We start from the raw sequence: 16,268 nt of genomic DNA on the forward strand, positions 1-16,268 counted from the left end.
TGGTTCACTGCTATGTAAAGTTTTGACCTCTCCCATCCCACTTTTATCAATTTTTGCATCAAGATCTAAAAACTCCGAATCATTGGGATGCCTTTTAACTAAAGTTGACTCATCTCCAGTCCCATCATTATCAAGATTCATATTGCAAAACAAAGATTTAATAGGATACACATCAATAACTTTTAGATCTTCATCATTATTATCATGGAAACTAGAAGAACACGCTTTCACAAAGCAATCTTTTTTAGCACGCATCCTAGCGGTTCTTTCTTTGCATCCATCAATGGAAATTCTCATAGCTTTGAGAGACTCATTGATATAATGTTTAGGTGGAATAGATCTAAGTTTCAAAGAATCAACATCAAGAGAAATTCTATCCACGTTCCTAGCCAACTCATCAATCTTAGACATTTTTTCTTCAATCAAAGCATTGAAACTCTTTTGCGAACTAATAAATTCTTTAATATTAGATTCAAAATCAGAGGGCATCTTATTATAATTTCCATAAGAATTGTTTTGGGAATTACCATAATTATTAGAGGAATTACTAGGAAACGTCCTAGGATTAAAGTTACCTCTATATGCGTTGTTACCAAAATTGTTCCTACCAACAAAATTCACATCCATAGATTCATTATTATTCTCAATCAAAGTAGACAAAGGCATATCATTAGGATAAGAAGAAACACTCTTACTAGCAAACAATTTCATAAGTTCATCCATCTTTCCACTCAAAACATTGATTTCTTCTATAGCATGCACCTTTTTACTAGTAGATCTTTCAATATGCCATTGAGAATAATTAACCATAATATTATCTAGGAGTATAGTAGCTTCTCCTAAAGTGATTTCCATAAAAGTGCCTCCCGCGGCCGAATCTAAAAGATTTCTAGAAGCAAAATTCAATCCGGCATAAAAATTTTGTATAATCATCCAAAGATTCAAACCATGTGTAGGGCAATTACGTATCATTAATTTCATCCTCTCCCAAGCTTGTGCAACATGTTCATGATCAAGTTTCTTAAAATTCATAATATCATTTCTAAGAGTTATGATCTTAGCAGGAGGAAAATACTTAGAGATAAAAGCATCTTTGCACTTATTCCATGAATTAATACTATTTTTGGGCAAAGGCGAAAACCAAGTTTTAGCACGATCTCTAAGCGAAAACGGGAATAGCTTCAATTTGACAATATCATTATCCACATCTTTCTTCTTTTGCATATCACACAAATCAATGAAGTTGTTTAGATGGGTAGCGGCATCTTCACTAGGAAGGCCGGAAAACGGATCTTTCATGACAAGATTCAGCAAAGCAACATTAATTTCACAAGATTCATCATTGGTAAGAGGAGCAATTGGAGTGCTAATAAAATCATTATTGTTGGTATTGGAAAAATCACACAATTTAATATTATCTTGAGCATCATGACAAACAATCCAACACACCAGCACACAAGAGGCAAGCGAAAAGAGATGAACTGGAAAAGAGAAGGGGAACAGAAAAAGAGGGCTAATAAAATGGTAAGGGTGAAGTGGGGAGAGGAAAACGAGAGGCAAATGGCAAATAATGTAATGTGAGTGATAAGATGTAACATCCCAAATTTCCAATTTGGAATGTTATACATTAGATCATCATTGCATATCATATTTTATTTTGCATTTTGGTTGATCCTAGAAAATTCTACGCAACTCAAGGACCCACGGAGAGAGTTGGGGATTTCGTTAATTCATATTTGAGTTTTCTCAAATTTTGAGAATAGGATCATTTGATTTTATTTATTTTATCATCAATTATTTCTATTACAAAAAAATATGAGAGAGGGAATAAAATGACTTTCACAAAATAGAGAAATATTGAGGATTTAATAATAAAATCAAATAAGATTTTATTTCGGAGTTTTTTCGGTGTTTTATTTGAATTTAGGAAAAATGTGCGTTTTTCAAAATTGCATTTAGGGCCCAAATAAATGTTCACTTTTTCGGGCTTGATTTTAGAAGCCCGGGAAAATTTACTTCGGGATTTTTGGAGTCCGTTTAGTATTTCTTTTTATTTTTCTTCCGAGCGTAACTATTTTAAAAAAAGGGAACCGACCTACGGGCCGTGTCCGACTAGGACTCCCGGCCCGTAGGGGCTTTATAAGTCGGCCCACCCCGGGGGGGAACCCTAGCCCGGCGCCCCGCCCTAGCGCCCTGCCCCAGCCCCGCACCCGCCGTCGCCGCCGCTCGCCGCCCGCCGCCGCCGCCTCGTCGCGCCGCCCGCCGGAGCCGCCGCCCCACCGCACGCCCGCCGAGGTTCGCCGCCGCCTCGTAGTCTGCGCCGCCTGTTTTTTTAGAAAACCGACCGGTTTTCCGTCGGTTTATTTTCGGTTTTTTTGGTTTAGGTTAAATAGCGAGCGTTCGCTCGTTTGTTCATTTAAACGAACACGTTCATCATTTAGATTTGGATAACTAACATTCGTTCGTTAATCCATTTGTCGTTTTCTTTTCTCGGATTAAATCCATGATTTTTCTGATCACGATTCCTAATTCGATTTTTGTTTTAGTATAAGTTTTCGCTCGTTTATCGGAATCAGGCGATTCAAGCGCCTAGAGTTTCATCTCGAAACCCTCTATCCGTTTAACCAACTTAAACAAGATTTTGCTACTGTAAACTTGCCCTAGATCCAGATTACTAGAACGAAGTTGTTTTCTTTCGCCGTTTGATTTTCGTTGCTTCGTTCAATTTGATTCTTTTTGCCAACCGGAGTTCTTAAGTTGAACCTTCTGGTTAGATCTCTTATTTGAGTTTTACCTGTGCATTAGATGAGTACTTATTGTATGCTTGTTTGTTTGTTTGTTTGTGATAGAGTACCCGGAGTGCGCCGCCTGCTACTTCGAATCGTTAGGTTTCCCGGATCATCAGCAAGGCAAGTAACACTTTGATCATACCTTTTCTGCTACCCAGTTTTATTGCATTAGATCAATCCTCACACATTGCATGATTAGGATCTAATTAAATTGTGGGATGGGAAGTAGATGAGGTAGTACCTATTACCTGTTTATTATCAAACCTTTGGGAGTTACTTCTACGTTTGCTTATTATGCCATGCTATGCTAGTAGACGTGGATTGGGTGAGTGATATCCATGACAGATGTGAGATTGTTAATTAATGGTTTATCTAAGGTGGTAACTTAAACACACATATGGGTGGATTGAGGCACCTGGGTATTCTAGGACTTGCCTGTTTTCTTTTGGACCGCCACCCAGGCTCAAAGGGATCATAAGATTATTCATACTAGAAACTTCCGTGTGCAGCCACAAGCTATTATGGGCTCTAGCATAGTTGACTAAGTTGTGCGAACTCTTACAGTGGTAGACTAGCAGATGTAGGGGATGTAGGTGGTACGGTCTACCCGATCGTAAGGTGCTAGCGCTTCTGAAAGACTATGTCTCGGTCATCCATCTTCTCAAACACCATGTAGTGCGAGAAAACAAATGGAGGCGATCGAGTCTTGTGGGGAAAAGTGCGCAAACCTCTGCAGAGTGTAACAAACTAATCATGGTTAGCCGTGTCCCCGGTTATGGACATCTTGAGTATCTAGTACCTGGATTTTCATGTGAATCTCAACATGTTACTCTAAATTAATTTTATTGGGTTATGTTTAATGATGATGCTTAATTGGGATTGAGAATGCTGTCAACCATTCTCAATGTTTAACAACCACCATGATAGTAATTAAATTTTATTCCTTTGAAGTAGGGAAAAATGGCTTTACGCAAAACTGTAACCATAGAGCTTTCCACCAGCTAAATATGCATTTAGTATAGTTGTTCATTCCATTACTCTCTATGTGTTACCTTGCCAGCATATTCCATGTGCTGACCTGTTTCGGGCTGCAACGTTAATGTTGCAGACTTTTCAGACGACGATTAAGGAGTTTTTAGGTCGTGGTTCTATACTCAGTGATGGCGTTGGAGTTGATGGACTCACTTATCTTCCAAGCCTTCCGTTGTTATAGTTATTAGATGGCCTTAAGCCATATTTATTGTAATAAGTTCTCTTTTGAGACACTCGATGTAATAAGTGTGTGATTGCTACTCTGCTATAAATCCTCCGAGTACTGTGTGGTGTCAGCATTACTGATCCAGGGATGACACCGGAGCACAGAGATCATACTGTTTGAGGTCTGGTCGCTACATAAGAGTTTGTGATGGGTACTTGGTATGTCTTGATTTGTGCGTAGATCTCCCCGGCAATGGCGCCAGAAATCCTTCTTTCTACCTCTTGAGCACTGCGTTGGTTTTCCCTTGAAGAAGAAAGGGTGATGCAGCAAAGTAGCGTAAGTATTTCCCTTAGTTTTTGAGAACCAAGGTATCAATCCAATAGGTGACTACACGCAAGTCCCTCGTACCTACACAAACAAATAAGAACCTCGCAACCAACGCGATAAAGGGATTGTCAATCCCTTCACGGTCACTTACGAGAGTGAGATCTGATAGAGATAATAATGATAAGATAAATATTTTTGGTATTTTTATGATATAGATTGAAAGTAAAGATTGCAAAATAATCAGTGCCAGAAAGAACTTGTTGAAGGGAGATTAATATAATGGAGAATAGACCTGGGGGCCATAGGTTTCACTAGTGGCTTCTCTCAAGATAGCATAAGTATTACGGTGGGTGAACAAATTACTGTCGAGCAATTGATAGAAAAGCAAATAATTATGAGAATATCTAGGCATGATCATGTATATAGGCATCACGTCTGTGACAATAGACCGATTCCTACCTGCATCTACTACTATTACTCCACACATCGACCGCTATCCAGCATGCATCAAGAGTATTAAGTTCAAAAGAACAGAGTAACGCATTAGGTAAGATGACATGATGTAGAGGGATAAACTCAAGCAATATGATATAAACCCCATCTTTTTATCCTTGATGGCAACAATACAATACGTGTCGTTTCCCTTTCTGTCACTGGGATCGAGCACCGCAAGATTGAACCCAAAGTTAAGCACTTCTCCCATTGCAAGAAAGATCAATGTAGTAGGCCAAACCAAACTGATAATTTGAAGAGAGTTGCAAAGATAACCAATCATACATAAAAGATTTTAGAGAAGAATCAAATATTGTTCATAGATAGACTTGATCATAAACCCACAATTCATTGGATCTCGACAGACACACCGCAAAAGGAGTTACATCGAATAGATATCCAAGAAGATCAAGGAGAACTTTGTATTGAGATTCAAAGAGAGAGAAGAGGCCATCTAGCTAATAGCTATGGACCCGAAGGTCTGAAGTAAACTACTCAAACATCATCGGAGGGGCCATGGAGTTGATGTAGAGGCCCTCCATGATCGATGCCCCCTTCGGCAGAGCTCCGGAAAAGGCCCCAAGATGGGATCTCTTGGGTACAGAAGGTTTCGGTGGTGGAAATAGGGTTTCATGGTGCTCTTTGATGTTTTCTTGGTATGTGAATATATATAGGAGGAAGAAGTAGGTCGGTGGAGCCACGAGGGGCAGGGCACGCCCCCTGCCTCGTGGCCACCTCGTTGGTTGCTTGACGTCTACTCCAAGTCCTCTGGATCACGTTTGTTCCAAAAATAACTCTCCTGAAGGTTTCATTCTGTTTGTATTCCGTTTGATATTCGTTTTCTGCGAAACACTAAAATAGGAAGAAAAACAGCAATTTGCACTGGGCCTTGGGTTAGTAGGTTAGTCCCAAAAATAATATAAACATGTATAAATAAGCCCATTAACATCCAAAACAGATAATATAATAGCATGAAACAATCAAACATTATAGATACGTTGGAGATGTATCAGTGACATGCCGTCTGAGGAGAAGTGGCGGCATGGTGCACCCAGAGATCACCTCTCGTATGGTTTGCATAGCAACAATTAGGGAAAAGACGCATGCCCTTTAATCTCTCTTCTCTTTCTTTTTTGTGAAATCTATTAATCCCTCCTCTAATCAGGGTCGATTTGTTTGGTGGTTCAAACATAATAAATCACTAATTGTAGATTTCTGATCGACACTTTTCTCTTTTTTTCATACAAACCCTTTTAAAATACATGTTACACTATCAGGAGATACTAGAACAAACAAACAACATCCCGTACAAATGAAAGAAAAATAAAAAATGGTATGGCAGAAATCACAAGCAAAATGTAAATTGATGCCTCATTCTAGCACAATAGGACGCAACTTAAAAGATTCTGAATATTACAAGTGGCAAAAGCTATTTATAGGGCAACACTCAAGGCCAACTTGCTCGTTAGCATCGGAGTTGGGAAGGGAACCAGACACCTATCCCACAGAACCATGCGCTCGTTATAGACATGTCATAGCAAAACAAGCTAAGGTCCCCAGCACAGTAGTGCCAAGAAGATCACCATCCTGCATCTCCATCTTGGTCCCTGCAAATTTGATTGTCCTCAGTCAGTATTCTACCAGATGAGCATGAAGCAGAAGTATGAGAACCCGTAGCTAGCTCCTAGATGGCATTTGCTCCAGCCATCTGCCCATCCCTGTCAACCTCATAATGTAACCCTGCCCAATATTTGATAAAAGCACAATCATAGAAGATCATCTCAACCGGTGGTTTGATGAGTTTACCTTCAAAACATGACCTATTGTGAAGCTTCCAAATTTCTCAACACACACCACAACGAGGCTAGTGATTTGTACAATACAACTCGTTGTAATGCATTGGGGAATTCACCAAAGGTATTCAGAGAGGCACCCACATCTGGTCATGTCTCCAATGGTCGTGCCTACAATGCTTGATATGTCTCCAATGTATCTATAATTTTTTATTGTTCCATGCTATTATATTATCTGTTTTGGATGTTTTATATGCATTAGTATGCTATTTCATATTATTTTTGGGACTAACTTATTAACCCAGAGCCCAGTGCCAGTTTCTGTTTTTTTTCTTGTTTTTGAGTTTCTTAGAAAAGGAATATCAAACTTAGTCCAAACGGAATAAAACTTTATGATGATTTTTTTGGACTAGAAGACACATGTAGGACTTGAGAAATAAGCCAGAAGAGTCCCGAGGTGACGAGAAGGGTGCAGGGCGCGCCCTGCCTTGTGGGTCCCTCGGAGCTCCTATAACCCTATTCTTCAGCCTATAAATTCTCAAATATTCCCAAACCCTCCGAAGCATCCACGAAAATACTTTTCCGCCGCCGCAACCTTTTGTTCCCGTGAGATCCCATATTGGGGCCTTTTCCGGTGATCTGTCGAAGGGGGATTCGATCACGGAGGGCATCTACATCAACCCTATTGCCCTTCCGATGAAGCGTGAGTAGTTTACCTCACACCTACGGGTCCATAGCTAGTAGCTAGATGGCTTCTTCTCTCTCTATGTTCTTCAATACCATGTTCTCCTTGATGTTCTTGGAGTTCTATCCGATGTAATATTCTTTTCGGTGTGTTTGTCGAGATCCGATGAATTGTGGATTTATGATCAGATTATCTATGAATATTATTTGAATCTCCTCTGAATTCTTATATGCATGATTTGATATCTTTGTATTTCTCTTCAAATTATTGGTTTGGTTTGGCCAACTAGATTGGTATTTCTTGCAATGGGAGAGGTGCTTAGTTTTGGGTTCAATCTTGCGGTGTCCTCACCCAGTGACATAGTAGGGGTAGTGAGGCACGTATTGTATTGTTGCCATCAAGGATCAAAACATGGGGTTTTCATCATATTGCTTGAGTTTATCCCTCTACATCATGTCATTTTACTTAATTTGTTACTCTGTTCTCTTGAACTTAATACTCTAGATGCATGCTAGATAGCGTGTCGCACCCTAGCTAGTTCAAGCATTAGAGTGTGCATCATGTTTAAATTCCTCTTAAATTTGAAATGGGGATGACAGAACCCCCAGCACCCCCCCTCCTGGAACAACTAGGGTTTACTAAAAACTTTTTTAATGAACCTGAAATGCCCTTCTAAAAAGCTCACCCTTTTTGTTTTGGGTTAAAACCCCTGACAAAAATGGTGCACATTTTTCTAGGACATCTTAAGGTCATTGGATTAATCCTTATAGTATTTGCATTTGGGAATTTAAATGCTATAAAATATTTTAAATGCTCAAATAATCATAAACTAAAATGTTTGCTGTTGGATATATTCTAAGCAGTAGCCATGATTAATTTTATGATTTATGGAAATGCCCTGGCATTTTTAATAAAGCCCTGAAGCTACAGAAATAATAGAATAAATAAAAAACAGAAAGAAAGAGAGAGAGAGAGGAACTTACCTGGCGCAGCCCACCTAAACCACCAGCCGGCCCACCTGGCGGCCTAGCACTATGCTGGCCCGCACCAGCCAGCTGCTTCTTCCCCGCCAGGCAGGCAGGGAGGTGACGCCGGCGTGCCCGAGCTCGCCACGGCGCCACCTGCTTCCAGCCCACGCCCCTGGATGCCTGGACGCCTCCACGTCGCACACCGAAGCCCCTGGACATGCCATTCCCCCCTGCCTCTCTCCCTTCGTCGTTCCCCACCATGGCCGACGCCCCTGTCGCCGCACCGTCGTCGTAGCCGCGCCCTCCGTCGTGCTCGCTCCGCGCCATCGTGTCCACGAGCTCCGCCGTTGTCGATTACATCGAGTAGGCCAAGCCCCAAGCGCTCGCTCGCCCCGGAGACGCTGCACCGAGCTCGTCCTCAACTCCGGCCACCGGAGATCCCCTTTGCCATCCCGGCCGCATCAGCTCATCCCCGACCTCGCCGACTGCCTCGACGAGACCCCCGTGAGCTCAGCCACCTCCCCACCCTCTCCGTTCTCTCTCTTGAGCCCCGTAGCGACTGCATGTAGATCACCCGCACACACCGCCGCGGAGCTCGTCGCCGACGAGGCTCCGGCCACCCAATGGCCGCGCCACCCTGTCCACTAGTCCTACCGCACCCCCAGGAGCCCAACGCACCAAACCACGCGCCTCCCTGTGCCCCCTAGCGACTAGTTCAACCTCACCCGAGCTCCGGCCACCGCCAAACTCGTCACCGGCGATGTTTCCGGCCACCCCAGCTCCACCCACTGCCACCACTCGACGCGGCTCCCTCCCCGCATCACATAGATGGTCTCCGCCGTCCTTTTGGTCGCCGGAGTGCAAATCCCGCGCTGCTCCGCCGCGTCTGGCCTCGCCGGTGGCTAAACGCCGGCGAGTTGACCCTGTTTGACCCCATGTGGGCCCAGGTTGACCCCCCTGAGTCTATGACAGGTGGGGCCGGCCTGCTAATTAGTTTAGGATTAGTTTTAACTAATTTTAATTAGTTTAGTCACTGACATGTGGGCCCAGGCCCCACTGACAGTTAATTAGCACTAACTTAATTCTGTTAATTAGCTGAGACACTGACAGACAGGGCCCACCAGTCAGGTTTGCCCTGGCCGACCCAGTTGACCCGCTGATGTCACACCTATGTCATGCTGACGCATTAATTCAATTACTGGAATTATTCTTATATAGGAAATTCCAGAAAATAGCCAAAACTTCTAAAAATCATAGAAAATCAACCATAGCTCCAAATCAAACAATTTATATATGAAAAATGATCAGAAAAATTCAATCTATCCATCTGTAATGGTTTCATGCATGACAAAACAAGTTAACCTTGTTGTTTAAGCAGAATAAGATAATGCACTAATAAGGCCATGTTAAATGAGCTAACATTTGAATCTTTGATTCAAATGAGTTCATTCCTTCCTGTTTTAGCTTGCATTAGGCCAAGACACATTCATTTCTGCCATGTCATGGCATGCATCATATTGTTGCATATTGTAATGTGTTGATTATGTTTCGGTCTGTCTTTCGTGGTAGGTTCTGCCTCCGAGGATAACCCCGAGTATCCGTCTGAAGGGCAGTACCCTACTACCACTACATCAGGCAAGCAACCCATTGATCATTCCGATACAAACCCATGTTCTTGCTTCTGCTCTTGTTTACTGCATTAAGACAACGCGATTCAAAATGCTGTGTGCTACGGTAGTTGAACCCTTATCCTCTGCATGACCTGTCATTGCCACAGTAACTAGATGAAACCCACTAGCATGTGTAGGAGTTGATTGAGCCATGTTTGTGTTTCCTACCTTGCTATGCCTGCTATGCTTAGTGTTGTGTCAGGTCTGGTTCATCTGGGTGATGGGCTAGAGTGAAATGTTTATGTCGGTAATGTGAGGGATGTGTTGAACATGAATTGGTAAAGGTATCGATGAGAGGCCATGTAGGAGTACATGGTGGGTTGTTTCATTGAGGTCGTCCCTAAGAACTGAGATCTGTATGTGTGATTTTAAGAATCAACTACACCATGCATTGGGATCCTTAATTGACCCTCTCGGCTTCTTAATCACCCTAGTACTCTGTCCAGGAGTTGCAAATAGTTTCTGGTGTTTGTAGGTTATCTGTTGGCGGCCGTGCGTAGCGCTGACCCTAGGGGTGGGCTATGTTGCGGTAGATACACCGTGGCCAGGTATGCCGGGCACCCGTTTGGCGTCTCGGGGCCCTGTTCACATCGTTCGGGGCCGTATGTGGAAACCTCGGCCGGACTCCCTGCAGATGGAACCTGGATAGGCGATAAACCTAGACTAGGGACTTAAGTGTTTAGGTAGGCCGTGGCCGACACCCTCGTTGGGCTTCCGCTTGAAGGTTGCCGAGTACATGTTGTGTAAACGGCGGTAAGTGGTGAAAGCGTGTATGAAGAAGTATACCCCTGCAGGGTTGACATCATCTATTCGAATAGCCGCGTCCGCGGTAAAGGACTACTTGGTTGCCTATACAGTTCATAGACAAGTTAATGGTTACTACTAAAAGACTCAAGATAAGTGTGAGTACCGAGGATGGCCCCCTCGTAGGATGACGAGGGAGGATCCCCGGTGGAGTATTGTGTTGGTGAGTAGTGGACTCGTGTGTGAAAACTATTTTACTAGTGGAGTCTCGTAGGATAGCTTAGCCAAGAGTCAAAGCTGGCTTGCTGCAATAACTCCACCACCTTCTTGAGAATGAGCATGTATAGTAGGTTCTGTTGTAGGACTTGCTGAGTACCTTTGTACTCATGTTTGCTTAATTACTGTTTTCAGACAACAACACCGCCCCCTCCGATGGGTTCTACGTAGACCTTGATGTCGACGAGTGTCAGGACCGGATTTTCGGGATATTAATTTCCCAAAAGCGGCCCTTGTGCTCACCAGCCCCAGGATTACTGTTAGCTGATGAGACACCAACTTGTTATAGAAACTCCAAGCAAAATACAAAATATGAAGTACAATACCATTCTGGCCTATGGGTACAACAATTTGTTTCTAGAGGTTGATGACGGAAGCGGTTTGCGGATCATCAGCGTCTATGGGACTCCATTTCCCACAGGAACAGCTGACCAGGATAACTCCTATCTTCGCGAGGCTACTATCACCATTACATAGGTTCCGGGGCTTTCATCGCAACACTCCTTTCCACGCAAGAAATCTGGCCAAGACAATAGCCAGGGACAAGCTAGTGAGTACTTTGAATGTACTCGCAAACATTAAGAACACAGGTATAATATAGCCACTGAAAATCATGCTTTAAAATATTCTATGATCACTTCGTTAGTTATGAAATAAGGTTCATGATGCACGCAAGCAGATCATTCAACTAAAACATGAGTAAAAAATTAGGGAGTAGAAATGAAAAGCACCGATCGGGTGTCTGAAGCGACGCCTCGAAAGGATAATAGTATGAAGCGTGCCTCAGTCGGGCGTCTGTGCGACACCACATAAAGGGCTTATAAGTAAATGAAATGACACGCATGCCACAGTCGGGCGTCTGGGCGACACCACATAAAGGGCTTATAAGTAAATGAAATAACACGCATGCCACAGTCGGGCGTCTGGGCGACACCACATAAATGGCTTATAAGTAAATGAAATAACACGCATGCCATAGTCGGGCGTCTGGGCGACACCACATAAAGGGCTTATATAAGAATAATCATGGTGAATATCCAGGAGGTAGAACCGTCCCAGGGATACTCAATAATCCAAATAACGTAAATGATTAGTCCATAATAATAATAATCATAATCATCATACGTCACAAGTTATGATCCATGTTCTGGTTTAGTAGTTTCTCCTCCGAAGACCGACACTAAGACCGATACTTGACCCATCCCAGACTGTAGTCCTTAACCATGTACACGGCTATTCGAATAGGTATTATATCTCTGCAGAGGGTGTACTCTTTACCCACGAGTAACGGATTTCTTTAGTTCATCGGAACTAATTCCGTCTACGGTCTTTTAGTCGAAAACACGCCTGACTTGCACACACCAGCTTAACTTTACTCGTGTCTGGAATCACCCAGACACCTATTAAGCAAAACTCTAAGTGGGGAGGCTACAACCTCGCGTAGCATGGGATCAAATTTTTATCGCGCGCTCTAAGGGGTGGCCTCCCCTCTCGGTCCCAACTGGAAACACCCATGCCCACGGACCAGGTGGCATGCCTACCAGCTACAACCGGTATCTTCCACCATGGCCTCTCTGTACGGTGTGTGCTAGGACAGGGGTTGACAACTTAATGAACCGTACCCTACCTATGGCAGGGGCAAGTGGCAGCATGAAACAAGTATGGGGGTTACTGGAACAAGACTCAATCTACGGCCGACTCAGGAGGCTTAAGTATTTCCTGCATGGTTAGCTCAAGAATTATATTTCACAGCCATCAGACACAACCACCACTTATCATACCTCCCCCTGCCCTACCGGTCATAACCGTCTCGACGAGGGACAAGCTCGTGTCTACACAAGACAGAGACTTTCCCGGGTCCTTCCCGGTAGACATGAGAGGCATATGAGGGTGATTGCTATCACAAGCTTATCCATTTCCAACAGCAAGAATTTTCATTTATGCACTCAAGGTGTATGATCATATCGTCACATAAAAATAACCAATGCTTCATGTCGAGGTGGTGTTATAACCGTATCGAACAACCCACAAAACATTATGCCAGGGTTCAGAATGCTTGCCTTCAAGGTGTGGAGAGGTGAGGTGCTCTCCAAAACTTTTGAAAGTTTTCTCCTCTCTCCAACAAATCCTATTTTAAATAAATTTGAATTAACACATACTTTAAAAACAATACAAAAAGGTTGTTTGGAAATTTTTGAAATAAATATGAAAATAAACTAGACAATATTTGAGAAACAACAGAAAAAGAATCAAGTCATTTCGATTTATATTTAAAAAGTTATAGCCAGTCAAAGTGTCAGTCAAACTCTATTTTTAAAATAAAACAGAAAAGAAAACGTTTCAGATAAGAATACGCTTTCGAAGCAGGGGATACACACTTGGGGGTTTTACGCCTTCACTTATCCAGCGTGGACGGGCGCGTGGGTCACTGACACTGGGTCCATGGGGCCCACTGGTCAGGTTTGACCAGTCCTCTCTCCCTCCTCTTCCTCTGCCCGAATGGAGGCGGGACTCCGGTGATCAACGCCGGCGAACGGCGGCTCCCCGTGGCTCTAGAGGGTCGGGATGGATCCGCAAGACCGGGGCGGTCCTCCTGGTGGTCGTTGGGTCGGCGGGGGTGGAGGGAGTTGCCGGCGGCGAGCTCCGCGGCGGAGGAGGCTTCGGGTGGGTTTTGGGGTTCTGGGCTGTAGTGGTTCCCGATCGCATATGAGAGGCTGGGCAGCTCCGCTAGGTTGAGGGGAGTCGAGTGGTGTCGTTGGATGGGCGGGGGAGGCTCGGGTTGTGACGCACGGCACCGGAACGAGGCGGAGGCCGCACTGATCGGAGACGGGGAAGAAAGCTTCCCGCCATCGATTGCTGGCCGTGGTAACTCTAGAGAGGTGGCTTGAGGTCGCCTGAATGCTTAGTCGAGCTCGGGGTTCCCTTTTATAGGCGGCCAAGGTCGGTTCTGCGGCGGTCGTGGATAAGCTCATCGGCGACCGTCATTCTGTAGGGGCAGGGTGACGTGGAGGCGACGAGCGCTAGTGGACGCGTTTGCGGATGAGATCGAGCTGTCCCAAGGGCAGCTGACGCGCTGGGGAGGCTCCGGCGGTGCTGCCATGGCCGGGGCCTGCTGTGGCCGGCCGCTAATTGCCACGGCCGACCTGACAGCGGCGTTGTAGAGCTCCAGGGGCGGCTCTGCAGTGAGGGAAGGGGCAGGAGTGTTGGTTGCGAGCGGGGAAGGGCCAGAACAAGCGCGAGGTGACGGCAGTGGGACGCGGCGACTCGGTGCGCGCACATGCAAAATGTGCGCTCTGGGCGCGCCCAGAGCACGCAAGCTGCGTGTTTGGAAGAATTCCACGGCATGCCAGAGGGCTCCAAATCACCAAAGGTTTAGCAGGTCTATGCTAGGGCCATCTAGGAGTTTAGTGGACAAGCTGGTTAGGTCAGGGGATCAAGTTCACAAAGCAAACTAATAATCATGCCAAATCTGCTTATACACCCAAGGTGTTCGACAGAATGCTAGGTGCATCTAGGCAACTCTTGGGGGGGGCAAAAGCTCCAGACCAGTGTCTCTTTAGATGAAGGAGAGGATGGCTAGGTCATTTGGACAAAGCCAGAAACTTGTTAGTGCAAGCTTTGCAAAACTTTAGTTTTGGACAAAAATAACAATGCCTCATTTCATGCACTTAAAATCCTCCAATGGGTCCACTCTCCTGGACTTAAGGGTTTTGTAGGATGGGCTATAAGTAGGAAAAAGCTCATGGTTACTAGATCAAGATAAATTAGGGTTGCAGTAGAAAACTCCCAACTGGGCCAGAATGAAAAAGAGGTTGATTCACTCAAATTTTTCAAAGAACATCAATGGGTTTTTGCATAAAGTTGCATAACATACTCCTATGAGTATCCCAAAAATTTGGTGGAAGCTAGAAAAAATATTTAAAGGGGTTGTAGTGCAAAATTGCTCTCTGGACCAGATTTGAAAACTTGGTGTAGAGCTCAAAATATCCAAAGAATGAAATATATTTTTGCATAAAATTGATTATAAACATCACATGGCATCCCCAAATTTTGGTGTTGTAGTACAAAAAGGGCCCTAAAACCATGGGAAACCATTTTTAAAGAAATGAAGATCAGGAAAAACAATTATATAATTAACCCCACAGATAAAAGAAAAGTTTTTTTGAGAGGGTAAACAAGTCCCAATATATTTGGAAAGTTTTCACTTGGGGTAAAACTCCATAATAACCAAGAAAGGTTCTGAAATCAAAAGAAAGATCCAGAAAGTGAAAGTTTAAAATCTCCTGGCAAAATTTTAAGTAATAAAACAAGGCCAAAATTTTTGGGGTGTCACAACGAGTGACTAGCCACCCAGGTGGTGATCCTGGCCATGGAGGGCCCTATGTAGATAGACAGGCTTCGAGAAGCCTTCTTGCTTTCTAGTGTCTGTACTCAGACTATTTGCTTCCGCATGTGCTTGTATGCCCGTATGACTTGAGTGTCGGGTCATGTGACCCTACCTGTATGAACATGTTATGTATGGCTCTCTGGAGCCTCTAAATAAAGTACTTGAGTTGTAGATTCCGATGCCATGTTGTATGTACTCATATTGGGCATATTGTGTGTATGATTGAAATGCTTGGTATGAGTGGGATCCGACAATCTAGTTGTTTATCCTTGGCAGCCTTTCTTATGGGGAAATGTAGTCTAGTGTTCCTCGAGCCATAGTAGTCCACTACAGCCTGGTTCACCGGAGTCCTGCTAGCCCAGCACTACTGCTCAGGACACTTGACTGGCCGGCATGTGTTTCACTTCGTTCCTATGTCTGTCCCTTCGGGGAAATGTCACGTGCTGACATCCGGAGTCCTGCCTAGCCTGCTACAGCCCGGGTTCCCCGAAGTCCTGTTAGCCCGGTGCTACAGCCCGGATTCACTCGCTGATGACCGACATGCTCGATGTGATTCATGTATGCCTGTCTCCATAGGTCTGTGTCGTTTTGGGTTCACGACTAGCCATGTCGGCCCGGGTTCTCTGTCATATGGATGCTAGCGACACTATCATATACGTGAGCCAAAAGGCGCAAACGGTCCCGGGCCATGGTAAGGCGACACCTGTGGGATACCGTGCGTGAGGCCGCAATGTGATATGAGGTGTTACTGGCTAGATCGATGTGACTTGGAATTGGGGTCCTGACAGCGTTGGCATCAGAGCCGGACTGCCTGTAGGTTCGTTGAGCCAAACTGGTCGATGTCGAGTCTAGAAATGCTTTAGTTATATGTAGGGGAATTGATTGTGGGAGGGAACGTAAGGCTCTTTTACTCCTTTACCTTATGCCCTCTGATCTGAG

This window comes from Triticum aestivum, chromosome 1A (genome assembly GCF_018294505.1).
Source record: "Triticum aestivum cultivar Chinese Spring chromosome 1A, IWGSC CS RefSeq v2.1, whole genome shotgun sequence".
NCBI lineage: Eukaryota > Viridiplantae > Streptophyta > Magnoliopsida > Poales > Poaceae > Triticum > Triticum aestivum.